We start from the raw sequence: 10601 nt of genomic DNA on the forward strand, positions 1-10601 counted from the left end.
CCTTAAACTTAGATAGTGGCATAAAAAGAAGATGGACCCCCTCAACCTTCACCAAGCTAAACACCCCACCTTCTTGTTGGTTCAGCTTTATATGATGATGACCACATAGTACATGGTTTTGCTAAGTCTTTCTGAAGACTGATTTCCAGTACAATGTGTCAGTGTCCCCCTCAAAGCTTCCTTATTTTTCTCAAAAAAAATTCTCTTTTCTTCTCTTTGCCTTCTCTTTGAATTTTGTTCATCTCTCAACACAACTTCACATGTGGTGTGGTTGGTGTGAAACATGAATCACACACACACAAACTTTGAAGAACCTTATTGATTAAATTCATCATATAATGAATTAATTAAAAAGACATCTCATCTTATAATTATTCCTAAGATGTGATTTTATAACAAAAATAATAATTGAAGAAGTAACTATTCATGAAATATGAATAAGGAAAATAAAACAAAATTCATTAGACAAAGTGACTTTTTTCTTCTTCTTTCATTTATGGAAATAAAAATGATAGCAAATAATTATAGATTAAAGACAAAACATAAGATAATTAAAGAAGAGAAAAAGGATCTTGACCATTTCATGGTTAAGACTAAGAAATCCACTATTACAAATGAAACCAAGCTATGTATTGTACCTTGTTTCAAAACCCATGTAGTAAAATTCTCAATCCTCAATCTAAATGACCCACATAGCAAGTTTCAATCTTTTACACACCAATCAATTATTTCCTCTTCAAGAATTTGATTGTGAAACTCTAGGTGAAGAAAGAGGAAACAAAGGAAGAAGTTGTGGCTCTGCATCTCTTGGTGTAGTAATAGGAGAGGGGTGCAAATAGTAACCTCTTTCAGCAATTGCTTTGTCTTCCTCTGATGAGTTTCCTAATGAAGGTGAAGATTTATCAAAAGGGTCATCATTCAATGGTGTGACAGGGCTAAGAGCAAGAGAAGGAAAATCAAGCAAGCTTGGAGAGAGAATTTCTTGTTGTTGTTTTCTTGGTGAGAAATTGGAATTCTGTGAAAAATTTGGCATAAGGGTGTTCAGCATAAGAACACTGTTTTTGAGACTGTTTCTTCTTTCATATAATTTGAAACCTTGTTTCTTTGGTGCTGTTTTGATTGGTGGGATGTTAAAGTTTCTTGTTTGTTGAGGTAGATCTTGTTGTTGGTTTGGTTTTGTTGTTGGTTTTGTTGTTGTTGGTGTTGTTGAGGTTGTTTCTGAGGAACCAGTTAACATTTGAACTACTTGTTTGAAAGTGGTTGTGTCAGCTTGAACAAAGGTTGTTGGATAAGGATTTGAATCAGATCTGGGGATTGTTTTTGGAGTGAGAGGTGGTGTTGGAATTTGGATTCCATTGCTGTTGGAATTGCTACTACTCATGCAGTTGCTTACATTGCTTTTTGGTGAGTTCATTGGTGATGGATTCTCTCTTTCATGATGATGATGATGATGATGATGATGAAGTCTTGAGCTGATTTCCATTGATGAGGGAGAGACTTCTCTCTCTCAAAAACAAAATTGAGAAGGGAGAGAGGAAAGAGGGAGAAAAAGGGGAGATTGGACAAGAAATGTGAAAGAGTGAAAAACAAGGCTTTGAGGAAAGAATGAGGAGGGGTTGGGAGGGTGAGAGTTGCTTATTGTGACCTTGTTTTGTTTGGTTGTGCCTCTTTCTTTCTATATACTATTTTCTTTTTCTTGTAGACTACTATTCAAACTTTTCATTTTATAATCAAGAGTGTTGAAAATGATGTTTAGAATACCGGTTACATTATCAAATGTTTGAGTTCACGTGGTTAACGATGAATGATTCGTGAGAATCAATATTTGAATCTTGACTATGCTGATTGTTGGTCAGACTTCATTTATCTTTCGGCAAAAAAATTCACTTACATCAGTTATGACATCGAGTTTGTTGAATTCTCTTCATTCTAGTATGTTTTTCGTGTAAATCAAATATCTTCTACGTGGAGAATGATTAACGATGAATGATTCACGTAGAAGATGCTTGATTTACATGAAAAACATACTGATTAATGATGCTTGATTCACGTACAATCATTCTCTTCATCTTCTATGTGGTTAACGATGAATGATTCGAGAGAACCAATATTCGAATTCCAACTATATTAATTATTGGCCAAGCTTCATTTATCTCTCAGCAAAAAAAAACTCACATCAATTATGAGCGTCAAGTTGATGGAATTCTCTTCATTCTAGTATTTTTTGTGTAAATCAAGCATCCTCTACGCGAAATTGTAGAGACCAATTAATCATGGAGTTAGATATTATGTTTAATTTTATACTCCATAAGAATGTGTATATTTTAATCTTTCTTAATCAATTTTTTCATCTCTACGTAGAAAATTGAATTTTATCATATTTTTTAATTTGGTAAAGCCTTGGGAGTTTGGTTGGTTAGAGTGAAAAAAAATGCACTCAAACGGTTTTAGGATTTATAAAGACAGAAAGCAAGATAATTGAATTTTTTTAGCAATAAGAATAGTGATATTTTATTTAGTCATAATTTTGGCGTTTTAATATAAATGTAGCATTGACTTCAGAGCCAAACTACAAAGACTAATGTATACTTTGATGGGATTGGTGATGAATAAGTTTTGATTGCAATACCAATATTCATTCAGTCTTAGATTGTGGCTTTTGTTTTTCTTTGTAACAGAGCGTGTACTTCACGCACTAATCATGCAATGAGTATGGACAAACTCTACCACCATACACACACAACTATGTAACCATGACAAGAGGAAGATATTATAAGAGGATGACGAATTTTGTTTGAGAATTCAAACTATGAAAATTATTTATTTGTATATTTTTATGTCAATTTAATTCAATACTATAATCTAGTTCTCTTATCTCTTTCAATTCTTTTACTAGATTATTACTAGCTGACTAATATACATCTTGTATGTATATACTTGGTGCTTCAAAAAATTTACATAATACTTGGGATATGCTAAAAGTCACATATTCATTTGTGTGGTTAATTTTGGCTTACTCCAATGGTTTAGGAGGTCTGTAGACATATTAAGATAGTAAAATATATTACTTGAAATATTTAAAAAATAGATAAAAATGAGTTTCAAACAACCTCCAACTTTTGTTAATTCAACTTAAATGGAGTCCTCAATTTTTTTATTTTAAAAATGACAAAAATCTCAACTCATATTTTGGGTTGACTCCTTGATTACAGACGAGAAAAAAACTTGTTTAAGCCCAACTTGGTCGAACTTGCTTGGTTACACCGAGACCCAACCATGTGTGTTTTAGATTGAATTTGGTCCGGCATGATAAAACTATGGGCTGGTCTAGCTTGACTCGGTTTTCTAGTTCAACATGTTGAACTAGAGCGAGATGGACGGTCGATTTGATATAACTCAAATTTTTATCAACTAAGAAGAAAACGATGATTAAATTTGACATTTATGCATTTGTAAGAATCTCAATCGTTTAATAAATCTCAACCCTTTAATCTTTATTCATCGATTGGGGATCACATTAGTGAATAATTATTTTTGTTGGTCAAGTAGTCTGGTAAATAGTATTTTTAAGGTGTGGAATTTGGACAAAAAAAAATTGATTGTGTAAGCAAACTCTTCAAGCAAGAAGAGAGTCAAAGTCTTGATTTTGGTTGTGTATAAGCTTCCAAGACAGGAATTTAAACAAATCTTATCTCAATTTATGAGTCACGAGTTGATTATATTTGGAGACAGTTTTAGTGCGATTTAATGTAATTGGCAAGTCCTGTAATATCTTATTTTCTTTGTAAACAGTAAATATTCTACTTCAGTGGCTGATCCTGTATAATTATGTTTATTTTGAGAATTAGATTAAGTACGGTCACAAACTTTTAATATAAAGTTTTAATTTTTGTAGATTAATTTATTTTGAGAATACATCATAACAGAAGAAATTTAATAAAATTCAAAATGAAGGAGGGGTATATATTCAGTATATAATTTAAGAATATTAGCAAATAAAAAAGCATATAATTTTGGTAAATACAGTACTACTAGTATTAGTATAGTGCAACATTACTACGTCATAAGAATATTAGAGTGTGCATAAATTGAAATGCAATCCTAACCTGTGTATATATATTCTCACATATTAGATGGATGAGACTTTTGATAGAAATCACTTACTCAAACCATTTGCATTGAATGAACAGACAAGATATTCTCAAGAATGGAACAAAAATTCATTCTGTACTCAGATTAACTCTTCAAACATGTGGTATAACTGAATTTTTTTCTTCATAAAGAACAATCATATTTCATACCAAAAGATTGGTGGATTTTACCGTAGACCACCTTAATAGATGTTTTATTATATGAACAAGTATTTGAAAACCGTATAAAACTCCAACAACGACATGCATGGTCAAAAGTAGAAGATCACGATGTTCATCATCTTCATAAGGATGACCTGATCGGTGTTGGTTCGACCAAAACAAAGAAAACAAATATTATTTGAGTTTTAAAGCACTCATATTTAGTTTTGATTGTTTTTGTCGAACTAACATCAATCCTATCACTCTCTAAGTTGCGAGGACGGAGAGGATAGTAAACTTCTATTTTTAGAAGGTGACATAGATCACCATTGCAATTTCAAACAATTTTTAACTTTCAAATACCATGGTGGATCAAAGTGTTCCGCCGCAGAAGTAGCTTCAATATAGAATATGTTATTGGCTTGTTAATGCTTGTTGTCTTGTCTCCTCTTGGAGAACCATATTTCAGTTAGATAAATAAAAGCTAGTTGCAGTCCATGTTGGAGGAGATGCATGCACTTACGGGCACTGTAATCAGTGGGTAAAATTCTACAAGGATTTTTTCATGTTCCTCATTAAAATATGATATAGCATCATATAAGTAAAAATTATGCTTAAAAACAAGAACTGTCTTGAAAATTAATACAAGTTAAACATATGTAAAATTCATAATTACACTTTTTTTTTTATGTAAAAGTTATTATTTTTAATTGCTTAAACAATGTTCTAAGGGCACTTGTTAACATTTTCTAAAAAAAACAATACTATTAGACTTCTAGTTAATTTATATGAAAGATCATCTTGCTTTTCTCTTTAATAACGTGAAATTGATATGTTTCCTCATGCTCGAGGCAATATGTTCGATGGGTGAGTCGTTGAAAACTAGATGTGGACGCTCCTCAAAAATTCTTAAGGAAATGGGTTATGGTAATATGGAGTTCGGCTGTGAAGTAAGGATAGTCTGACAAAGAATTGTTTCACCTAGGAATCGAACTCGGATTCTCCTGAACGATTCGTCATTTGTGAAGCTCGTTAACCACTTGAGTTGAATTACTTAGTTCTGTTTGACACAATTCTAATATCTGATTTTTTAAGTCTTGCCTTCCAAATAGATGCTTTTATGACAAGTTTTGTAGTTTCAACGGTCCATTATTTTCAATGTGTCTTTAGATTTAATCCACAAATCTTCCTCCAGACATTAATTATATAATAATGTTAGTATTAATTTAAGTTTATTTAATCAGTATTTGCACCTTAATAAATTTCTCATGTGAATCAGTTTTGTTCTTCAAACAAATGCAGAAGGCTACACTTATGGGATTCCATGACTTTCATTCTCCAAAGCTTCTGATTGGTAATGTGTAATTTCATGTCCACTCTCCATTTGAGTAAGTGGTTTAAATTGTTCTTTCCACACTTTAAAAAAATCTTGTAAAAGCAAAAAAAGAAAGGGGAATCAAATTCTGAATTATATTTGTATTTTTTTACATTAAAAAAAGAGTGAGGTGGGGGACCAAATGCCAATAAGACAAAGTCACTGTTTTTAAGAATTGTTTTATGGGAAATGTTAACTTGTGCCCTTAAGGCACAAGTTAATGATTCAAACATAGAAATAAATAATTGGAATGTGTGCATTTTATTTAATCTTTAACTTTTAAATGCATTGAATGCACAAAATTTAAGAAAACATTTCTTCTTTTGGGTTTCTTAACATGTGCCCTAAGGGCACAAGTTAACACTACCCTTGTTTTATTACCCTTTAAATGTAAAATAATCATTATTATTAGGATTGTGGAATTCCTTTTAAAACTCATCTGTTATGCAAAATTATGAATTTATTACTATCTTGAGTGACATATAAGAAACGTACTAGTTATGATTGTAGTCAAATTCATTGAATTCTCATCATAGGGAAATATTAAGTGTCGTGGAAAGTAAATAACACCATCCAAAAGTATACTTATTGACATAATCTTACTCTCTCAATTTTGAGAATTGATTCTCTCACGTGTAATTTACATACGAAAGAGTAAAGCGTGATATATAACCATTCAAATTTATTTTATCCAAATATCTTGTGTGTTTCTTTCTTTTGATGAATGGTGAGAGATCACAATTTTCTTTATCTTTTAAATTCTGACAAATGTTTCGGTTTCTATTATAAGATAAAATTCACTTTTTAAGTTCATTCAATAAATGACGTATCTAAAAAATAACCTAGGATGACATTGGTTTACCACGATTTTTTTTAAGTAAGCACAACTAATGAAAGAGTTTATGGTAACTAGGAAATCAAAGAAGTTCTTTAATGATGATTAAAGAACGAAAAATACACTTTTTTTTATGAAGAATTAATTCTCCAAAAAGGGTTGATGAGATACTAAAATCAGTGAAAGTTTAAGTGTCAAGAAGCTATAAAATGGATTTGAGGGAGAAAGTGAGATACCATGTCCACCTTCAAGTGGGAAATGAGTAAGCATTGATGAATGACTAGCAATGAATAAGATGACAAAGCGCAATACCAAACTATATGAGACATCTTGATCAACAAAAGAGACCAATACTAAAGTCAAGTCATGATCTATATTTCTGAAAATGACCCTTTATTTATTTTTTTGGTTCCTCAACTCTAGTGTTGGAGACATATGATTGGAGAATTCATGTTACTAGTTTCAAATTCATCATCAATCAATGACATTATTAATGGAATCAACCCATTTGCTTACAATAGGAAAATATGTCTTGTGTTTGTTTATCTCTAAAGAAACCAAAAAGTAAAAAACAAATCTTCATGACCAAGCACCTTATTCTTACATGAGTCAATTTCAAGCTTCAATTCATGTAAATAGAACAATAACCTTTCAAAAGGGTTAATAGACCAATTGATATCCTTCTAGGTAGTATGTCTTCATAATAATGGATAGATATAATTTCTTAGTTAACTCTTTCATTTCTTGGATCAAATTTAGTTCCCACAAGCAACTTTTGAAATGATGCAGTAGCTATAAGTTTATTATTAATTGAGTAAGTATACAAAATGAATTTTGACACTTGGATCAAATCAGTCCCCTGGTTTTAAATTGGTCTCGCACATTATTAGACATTGATAAATTCATGCTATGTTTGTTTCTGCGTTGAAACATGAAAAAACGCGCGTCTAGTAGAAGTGATTATTTCCGACTTCAACTTTTTTACGGTAAAATTGCATCGAAACGTTAAAAAAAAACGTAGTAAACACCAAACCAAACAATCACTTAATCTCGAGCATTCTGAACAATGCTAAAAATTGATTCAGAGACTAACTTGATTAAAGTTTAGAAATGCCATAATCCAATTTGTAATTTGTAATATATCTAAAGTGAGAGACTTGATTGATTCAAGTGTAAAAAATAAGGAACCATTTTGAGTTTTTACTCATTATTAATTGTATATAGTTAGTGCTTTTAGTTAACTACACATGAGTGAGTCAGTAGTGTAATAAATTTATATATCTCAAGAACCATGTAATATAACCTTGAAGACACAAAACAAATTAAAATATTTCATGATGCCATAACTTTATCAAACCTTCATGTATTTATTTATCTTCCAAATACTTCCATGTGCTGCTTTCATAGAATGTGTCAAATGTCAATTGGTCCAGACACATCTGTTGGTAAGTTATGAAGTATTTTATCATATCAAATACAATAAATTAACCAAGAATATGGATTCACGAAAATTAGGGAAAAGTAATAAGAAAAAGTTAATTGGCCGGCTTGACTATAGGAACATTAACAATGTAAAGTATTAGGTGTCACATTGTTGGTCATATGCAAACTTATAGTGAGAATCCTTAATTGCTTTGAAATTTTGAGATATGCTGGCTTTGCAGGGTCCTCTAAACTTAGGCTTTAATTATGTCACCGTCATGGCCGGTTTAATTTTAGGCATGTGTATGTTGAGCTCTTTGTACTACAACTATCTCTTCATGACAAAGTACAATTAGGATTAGATATTTTGTTTTTGTAAATAAGTATACTCTTCATGCATAGGATAGACTAATTAATCCTTTAATCCGAGCAGGACCATAATATACGAAAGTATGCAGTATGCGTTTTTACGTTTACTGCATTCTAAGGACTGAATTCGATCTCATGACCCCTTAGTTTAGGAATTCTGCTCTTCTCCCAATTGATTTTGCTTGTTCCCAACTAAAATACCAAAATTGCCCCTCCGTGAGTTAACTCACGCTCCTCATGTTCCTGCGTGACTTAAGTCACATAACACATAGAGCAATAGAAACAAAACCCATTCACTTACAAACCATCTAAAATACGATTTTTCTCTCCATTTTTTCGAATTTCACCAAACTCAACCAAATCATCATCAAATCACGCAAATCAACAAGTAAGTTACATTGTGGTTCTCTATCCAAAAGCATATACTCACTCTGATCCTTATTATAACAAACAATTGACTTTTTAGGTTTATTGAATAATTAATGTATTTTGTCATATATATAGACTAGATACATTACTTACACAATGAACTTAGAAAGTCAATTGTTTCTTATAATAAGGACCGAAGAGAGTAACATTTAATATTTTTTAATTGATTATACATCTTTCATCAGCGCCACAACATATACTTAAAATACAAAATTTTCTATCAACTCTTTCACACCATATAGTTTGTGAAGTGTATAATGTGAATTGATCATTCTCATGTAAATATTATTTTTTTAGTCGAATTTTCTCTACATGCAATTGTAGAGATTAATTCCTCGAATCGAATAAGACTACAATCTTCCACAACATATAGGTTAAAATGTATGATGTGAGTTCTCATGTAATTTTTTTTATCAATTTAATGTAATAATACAAATAGTAATTTTTTTTATCAATTTAATGTAATAATACAAATAAATAAAACAAGGGAATTAAACAATGACGTACTGATTCAATTTCCAATCTCGACAAGGTTATGCCGAAAAGTTTGACATTCATTTCTTGGTAGGCCAGTTCATATTGTTAGGCAAATTCCATAAGACTCGTGATCTTTTTCCTCCTTTATAATCAATTATAAAAATAACTTCTTTTAAAAAAACAAATGTCTCTCGTACTTGCAGATTTCTCTTACCACATGAAACGAGGCAACGGTAAAGGCAATATATTTAAATTCCATCCATTTTTGTGCTTTTTTAGGGTATAATGTCTACCTAACACACATATGGAGACTTAAAGCTAATTTTAAGGTGAGACTTTTTTTGGTTTGCTCAAATAGTTTAGTAGATAAAAAAATTAACGTAGGTTCTTGTTTGGGAGTGTGGAAGAGAAATGAGTAGAGGGTGTTGAAGGGATGATATTAGAGAAAAAAAATATAAAAATCTTTTAAAATATTTAAGAGAATGTGTCTATAAAGAATGATAAATTAACACTTATGATTAATGTATTTTTAATTTTGAAAGTATTATAATTACATAAATTGGATTTTCCTTTAAAAAAAATTACATAAATTGGATTTGGAAAATTTACTCAAACCCTCCAAATTCCTCACCCTATACAATTTTTTATTTCCCCCAAATTAAGGGAATTGTATATTATGAAAAAAACTAAACTCTTCAAAGTCCACCCATCCTAAAGCTCTCCATTCTCTCCACTTCTTCCTTCAATTTTTTACAAGCCCTCCCCTCTCATCCCTTCAAAACTCCCAAACATAACCTTAATGTGAATAAATGAAAAATATGGGCTTCGAACTTCAACCTCGCATATTACAATGCATTGTTCATATACTAATTGAGAGTTTTCCTAAAAAAAAAAAACTAATTGAGAGTTATGCTTACAAGAACTTAAGATGAGACTTTTGATAGTCCATAATAGCGTATTAAATAAAATATACAATTTTGTTTAAATTTTTTTTTCTTTCAAATTTTGGTTTGTTAAAAAAACATTTTTCAAACATTTTGAATATAAGTTACTTTATTAAATTAATAAAATCAGTTTTTTTAATATTTATTTTTCAATTGATGTCAATTTAATTGATTTTAGAAATTTTTACTAAATTTTATTTTTAAAAAGGTGAAATATGTTGACCTAATAAAAAAAAAGGTGAAATATGCGACTTTCAGTGATTCTTTTCATAGTTAGAAGCCTAAGGCAATTGCTTTTTCGGTAATCTTACTTTTGAGCTGGTCCTGGGTATAATTTAGGAAGTTAAATCCATATTTTGCATGTATATATACAAATGCATTTCTAACAAAAGAAAATGTTAGAATGTATAACTTTTTAAATACGTCTTAGTTATTCTGTGAGATTAACATGGTCCCCA

At 30.6% G+C, this 10601-nt stretch overlaps 1 pseudogene across 1 annotated transcript; it reads right to left on the reverse strand.

Annotated features, from left to right (window-relative positions):
- Positions 1-461: 461 nt before the first annotated feature.
- On the reverse strand, positions 462-1501 carry LOC146949720 (VQ motif-containing protein 4 pseudogene; annotated as a pseudogene). Its single transcript, XR_015027366.1, has one exon. The product of XR_015027366.1 is annotated as a VQ motif-containing protein 4 pseudogene (transcript).
- Between the last annotated feature and the right edge of the window lie 9100 nt (positions 1502-10601).

This window comes from Medicago sativa, chromosome 2 (assembly GCF_051527215.1).
Source record: "Medicago sativa cultivar Bolivia chromosome 2, Bolivia_mono, whole genome shotgun sequence".
NCBI classification, from domain to species: domain Eukaryota; kingdom Viridiplantae; phylum Streptophyta; class Magnoliopsida; order Fabales; family Fabaceae; genus Medicago; species Medicago sativa.